Genomic DNA, 6,771 nt, shown 5'->3' with positions numbered 1-6,771 from the left:
TTCAGGCGATTGGTTTGCAAACACCGCAGAAACATTATGAAAATCAATTGCAGATTTGTATTCGTTTTTCTCTCGTCACTCCCCTCCTCTCCATTCCACAGAGCGAGCAAAGGAGGAGAGAGAGGTTGGGGTGGGGTGGGCGGTGGGATGGGCGGGGGCGGTGGCTGGGAGGGGGCAATAGTATTTTTATCCCTAGCTGCTGCTCCCCACCCCACCCCCAGGATTGGGGAAAAGAGGCGAGCTTTCAATATGGGGGTCTTGCTTCTTCCTTGTGATCAGCAGAGACCAGAATGCAGACTTCTTTCCCCATTGCTCACTTCCCGGAGAATAGTGAATCCTTTTCCCCCAAGTCTAGGGACTCTTACCCCTCCAACCCGCAGTCAGCGCCTGTAAAAAAGAGTTGAAGAAGTCCATTCTATTATTTTTTCTGGCCAGAGCTGGTTGTCAAGACTCCCTTTTAGGTATTTGGAGAAGCTCCCCGGAAGAGTATCTGAAGTTTCCCAAAGGTGAGGCAGCTCATCTACAAGCCAGTGTCCCAACTTTGTCTGGCTTGCTGTGCTGTTGCCAGCTAGGGACTCCGATTAGTCATAAATGAGTGGTAAGCGAAGCGCCAGCCGCCCAGCCGGTGCCTGGCGAAGTCTGGGAAAAACCTTCTCTAATGTTGTGTTAAATATTTAGTATGAGAGAGTGGCCCTGGGTGAATATTTCATGCTTGCCTTTATTGTCAATCAATGTGCAGAAAGCTCCATCCACTGTGGATTTTTAAATTCCAAACCCCAAAGAAAAAGATTGGAAAGAAAGTCATGCATCTACGTTAGGGCCCTTGGGGTTGGGGGCTCAGCTCAGCTAGTAGGCTGAAAAGAAGCCTAATGGGGGGTGCAGCAGAATATGGTGGGAGAATTAGGTTTGGGGCTCCTATTCTTGAATGATTTGGGAGACCTGTGAGGCGAATAGTGGGGCCAGGTACAGTACAGACCAGCTGGACAGTGGTAGAGAGCTGTGGATCCCAAGGCAGGCAGGGTAGGGCCAGGGGCCTCTCTCTAGAGGGAATCTCCAGAACCTCAACCTTGGTGAAAGTCAGATACCACTGCCTCCTTGTTTCTCAGTCCGGCCTTGCCCTGCTCTCTTCCAAGTCTGTCATCCTCCTGGATGACTGTGACCCAAAGGGTAGGTAATTTTGTCCTCTTGTCTCCCATCCCTTTGGGCACCACAAGACATGTCTGGGAATCAGAAAATCACTTTATTGAAAGGTTCTGGACTGAGTCAAAGGGACCTGATCAATTGGCATGAGCAGAGAGCAATCTTGGTTCCAAAGAGGAACTGCCAGTGTGTGATTTGTTAAGAAAGGAGAAGAAGAGCTGAGACCCCAAGGACTGAGCCCACTGAGCTCTTAGAGAAAGAAAGAAAGAAAGAAAAAAGAGCTAGAACCCACCTTACATCCCTAACTTTTGGTCAAAATTGGTTTTCACTTTAAATTTTTTAATCATGATTATATTTTCCTTGCTGAAGCATGATGAAGTACGAGGCCCCCAGATCAGGTAGGGAAGACCTATGGTAACTTCTCTAAACACAACCCTGCCAAATCCATTCCTCCTCAACTTTTATTCCTCCCTAAATTTGCTCAACTTTTAGAGTAAAACCTGGGTGGGGTCTGCCTTGACCCTAGGTCCCATTCTTTAGGTTAGAGTGTTAGAGTACTCTTGTGCCCTTCTACCTACTCAGTGCTGGGCTTTGCTTTCTGAGCCCTCCTTAAGTCTGGGCTAGATCTTTACTGAGGGCAAAGAGGAACTAGATTGGGGCTTTGCTAAAGTGTGGGACTTCTCTGTGCAGAAGGGACCAAAAGGAAAAATCTGTTGTGTTTCCTACTTCCTCCAGCCCTTTTTATAGGGTAAACTGGGGGCAGCATTTTAAATAATGGTGGGGAACTCGGAACTGTGGTTTTTATGGGGTTCGCACTGACCTCATTAAACTTGAGTTTATTAGAGGCAAAATGCTCCCCAAACAGTGATAGTAATCAAGGAGAGGGAGGCAAGAGGTACCCCTATCCCTTGCAGAGGTGTTGATGAGGGTGGTGTTTCACCTTCTGCTTTCTCCACTTCCCTAGGAGAGTCTGCCTCCTTCCCCCTTCTGGCCTCCCGGGCAATGAGGGGCCCAGTCCCCCAAGGCACATTCTGCACAGGCAGGGACAAGGGGGGTGTGGGCTGCTTCCTGTGAGGAGACAGCTGTGGGCCTGAGCACTTGAATTTGACCACCAAGTTTATTCCAGGGCCATCATAAAAGTAAGCCAGGCGGCTGCAAGGGGCTGCTGGCGGCCTTATTTCCTTGAAACAAACAAACGAACAAACAGAAACAAAAAGGAAATGCAAGAAAGAACATCAATGACTTAATATCCTGGAAACTTGGGGTCTCCCAGTACAGACTTTGAGAAGTTATACTCTGCTTCCTAAAAGTAAAACACCAACCTTACATTTTTTCCTATTGTTTCTCTGACTTTTAATTTTTCAACAGTTAAAAAAAAAATTCCAGCAGCTGTCAGTTGCGGCTGGGATCAAGGAAAGAAGGCCCTAAGGTCAGCAAGATGTTGATCGGCAAAAATACCTAAGGTGTGGGGTAGTGACTTCTCTGCCTAACTTTGGTTCCAGACCACCCATAAGCATGGTCTGAGCTTGCTTGTCCCAGGCTGCACCCTCTCAATCTGCAGTTTCTGGCCAGGACAATAGTTATCTCCCCTACAGGGACCCATCTGTGGCCCCAATCCTTTCCCTGGTGGGCTTCACTCCAGGTGGCTATTTTTTTTCCTCACCTGGTAGGTGGGGAGGTCTCTCCAACCGCCCAGAGTCCGATCCTTCACCTGAAATCCTCCGCGGGAGGGCCATCCTGCTGGCTCTACTGGCTCTTGTTGGCCTCAGTTCCCGCTGCCTGCCTGACCGCTAGCAGGCGGCTGTGGTCTAGGCAACTGCCTTGGTAGTCTGACCAGGGCCACACCAGCGCCCTTCCCTCCCACACAGGGACGCAGAGACAGCTTCAGAAGGGGGCAGTATCTAGCGAATTCTGGCCTAAGCAGCTCCCAGCGGCCTCCCACACACAGCGCTAGGGTTGCCTTGCAGCTTGTCTACCTTTTCCTGCTGCTGTGGGTTTTACAGATCTTGGTGGGGAGAGGTGACTACCCCACAGACCATGACTAGTAAGAAAACCCTGGGAGAAGAAAAGGGGTGTCTAAGCTCTCCTGTGGGCTTTGGTTGTAAATTCAGTCCTGTATAGAGTCAATGAAAAGATAAGGGGAAGGAGTCCCATGCATGGACACCCACAGTTCTTATCCTTGGAGGTCGAGGAGGAGCCCTCATAAAAAATCAGCTTGCACCTTTTTGCACATATTTCTGTCCCTTAGAGCAATATTGTTGCATTGAATAATCCCTTTAGAGTGCTTTGGGATTTTCAGACTAACAGCTTATTTTTCAAAGGAGACACCCATACCCCACTCCACCTCAGCCAAGAAACTGGAAAGGGTGGGACTGCTGGTTTGCAGCTTCCGCCTAGCTTCAGCCTTGGTCAGAGCCCCAAGCCCAAGGCCACAAGTCAGGCTACCTAAGCGGTGGACTCTGCTCAGTTTCCTCCGGCACATGGAAGAGGTGTGTGGTAGGAGAAGGGCAGTTTCTATACCCCTGTAGCCCCACCCAGCTTTCTCCTCAGAGGTATTGTCCCAGGAGGCTAGCAGTGCAACCCCATTTCTCCCCATAAAAGCCCGATTTTATGAGCCAGTTTCACTGCCCCCCACCACCAAATGCTCTAAAATGAAAGAAATGCCTTAAAAGTAGTCTGGAAATGGAGCCGCTGCCCTGAGCCTTAGTTTCCAAAGCCAGTTGTGGCCCCACAGAAAATATCTATTCTGGGCGAAATTGCCCGCTTGGGCCACCCAAATCTCCCCCCCTTGCTCATAGCAAAGACTGGGTTGGCCCAAGCCGCCATTCCCAGGCTTTAGCGCCTACTTAGGCTCGGACCCAGTCCTAGCTGATCAAAGTGAGCTCGCGGCATTTTTATGAGATCAACTTCAGTGACTCTTTACTTGTAATCAGACGCCTGGATCGAAAATGCAAAAGAGAACAGCCCATCAATCCAAAAAAGAAAAGGAGAGAGAGAGGGAGAAGAAGAAGGTAAGGGAGGAGAAGGAAAGGGAGAAGGAGAGAGAGCAAGAGAGAGAAGACAGAAAGAAGGATCTGAAAATTCAGGTGTCACAGAGCAAGAAGATTCCAGTCACCAACAAAAAAAGAATCTTTGCCCCCAGCAAGAATGGTTTGTGGGTCTGTCCTAGCCTCTAGGCCCTGTCTTTCTGCCCGCACTTTTCTGCCGGATTTCCGGGAGCCCTGACTCGCCAGGGCTTGAAAGCTAGATCCATCTGATAGCTTCCACAGTGTGGATGCCTGCGTGGGTCGAGTGTGCTGGCCTCCATTTTCTTGCCCCTACAAGAAAGCCTCCTTCTGCTCACGATTTAAAAGTCTCCCCCATTTTGCTGCCTTCTGTGATCTCCATGGTTCTCTCTTCACTACAGCCAGAAGTTGAGTTACAGGAAGATTCGCCAGAGATTTATCGCCCAGCCCCAAACTTGGAGAGCCTTGTTGTCATAAACAGCCGTCTATTGTCTAGACTTTTATCTCCCGGTATGGATCTGGATCATGCATTAGCAAGGCTCAAGGGACATGGGCTGGCTCTGTGGGGTGTGCAGTGCAGCCATGCCTGCCCAAGACCCTTAGGGGTTTCTTTGGGTCAGTTTAGAAGAATGCATAGATTTGTGTGTGTTCTTGGAGTTGGGCAGGTATACCTGAGTGTCCACGGGTGAAGGCCAGAGGTAGAAAAGGTCTCTTTCTCTTTGTGCCTGGGAACATTCTGGTGCGTGTACTTGTGTGTTGGGTGAGAATTTGTCACGGTGTGCTTTGTTCTGGGGCATTTTAAGTGTTCCTGTCTGGGCTTTTGCAGGTTTTATTAACCTGCATCCGCTGAGCCTGTTTATGTCCCTTCGAAGCAGATCATCTGGTGTTTTTCAATATTGGAGTCCATTGTGTGGATTGGCTTCTTTGAGGAAATGGTTTTGGGTGATACCTTTTCAGCCTTGCCCCTTCAGATTCCCCTATCCACCCTGAATCACACTTTAGCTTCTGCCTTCACCAGGGTGCCTGGCCTTGCCTTTCTCTGAGCGAGTTCCTAAATCTCCGAAGTGCCTGCCAATTTTCTGTCAGACATAGAGTACATTTTTGCAGGGTGAAGTCTGGCTATCTCTATCATTCCCACACTAGGGGGAAGCATCCCAACTAGTAAACCTCTTCACTTCCTGGGACTCCCCTTCACAGCTGAGGGAACATTAGAAAGTGCCTCCCCTGTCCATTTTGAACATTTAAAATACTTTCTGCAGAGCTCTAGATCTTGACAAACAGGGCCCGCCATTCCTTTTCTGGGACTTCCTGGTAGTGAAAGCTCCCACCCTGGCTATCCCCTAACTGCTTGAGCCCAAGCACTTTGACAAAAATGGCACTTTCACTAGATTAAATGCCTACGGGTGAAACACTTATCACTCAGACCTTAGGTTTAGAAGCTCCATTGAACGCCAGGATCCTTTAATAAAACCAGAAATAATCAAACCTGGCCTCTTTGTTTTTTAGTATCGGAACACAGGGTAGGAGGTACCAGGCCCCAAGGCCTGGGAGCCCTGGTGACCATACCCATTGCTTCTGTCACCCTGGCCCCACTTCAGGTCTCTGAGGTATTCTCAACCAGGTAGGCAAGGTGGGAGGGGGTTGACTCCAGAGGCCAGCTTTCAGGTTGAGGAGGTGGAGGTTACAACAATTAAGGGCTTTGGAAGCATCAGACTTAAACAGAAACCCCTATCCTTGCTTTCTGAACATCCTTAACATTAGAATTTCAATTTAAAAAGAAATAATTAGACCTTAAAATGGCTCCAAGAAGAGGAGAAAACAAGCTGTGAAGTCCAGGAAAAAGGAGGTGAGCCCTTTGCAGATACCACCACTCCAATGATACCTTCTCTCCACACCTCAGTGATACCTTGGAGGAAAAGGATCAAGGATCCCAGTTTAGGCTCCTTTCCGCAGCACTTTCAACTGAGCTGCAGGCTCTACACCGCCAGCCCAGCCGGCAAGGATCTCACTTTCTGTCTCACAGGCCGGCTGTGATTCCGCCTTACTCTCCGTGTCTCCCTGCCTTTCTCCATTCTGCCGCCCAGCTCCCTGAAACCAACAAATATCGAATATACTTGCTTCTCCGCACCCAAGGCCTGGACTGAGCAGGCTCAGCGCTATGGGATCGCAGCGGGAGTACCCGGTCCTTGCGTGATCACCAGCTGCAGCCTCTTTCTTCGCTATTTGCTGGGTTAAAACGCTTCTCTCTCACTTCCCTCCTTTTCGCCCCTGGATCTGAGAAATAAATCCAAGTCTCCTACTGCATCAGCCCTCCCCATCGCTGCTATCTCACTTCTCCTTACCGAAGATAATCTCTTTGTTTCCTGAAGGAAACCGTAATATTCAGACATTTGAGCGGTAAATGAATTTTTCTTTAAGATGTTTAATTTTCTCTCCATTTCTTAACGTCCTGCTCCGCTTGACGATGGAATAGAACGACTTTAGAAGTCTGCAGAGGGGAGAGGGTGAGTGGAGAGATGGAGCCCAGAGTTAGCGGTCATAGATGCGGAAGACCAGGAGAACTTAGGAGGGGAAGAGGGGGGAGGAGAGAGAGAGAGAGAGAGAGAGAGAGAGAGAGAGAGAGAGA

The sequence above is a fragment of the Marmota marmota genome, unplaced genomic scaffold (assembly GCF_001458135.2).
Source record: "Marmota marmota marmota unplaced genomic scaffold, marMar, whole genome shotgun sequence".
Taxonomy (NCBI): Eukaryota; Metazoa; Chordata; class Mammalia; order Rodentia; family Sciuridae; genus Marmota; species Marmota marmota.
This window is presented reverse-complemented; position numbering follows the sequence as displayed.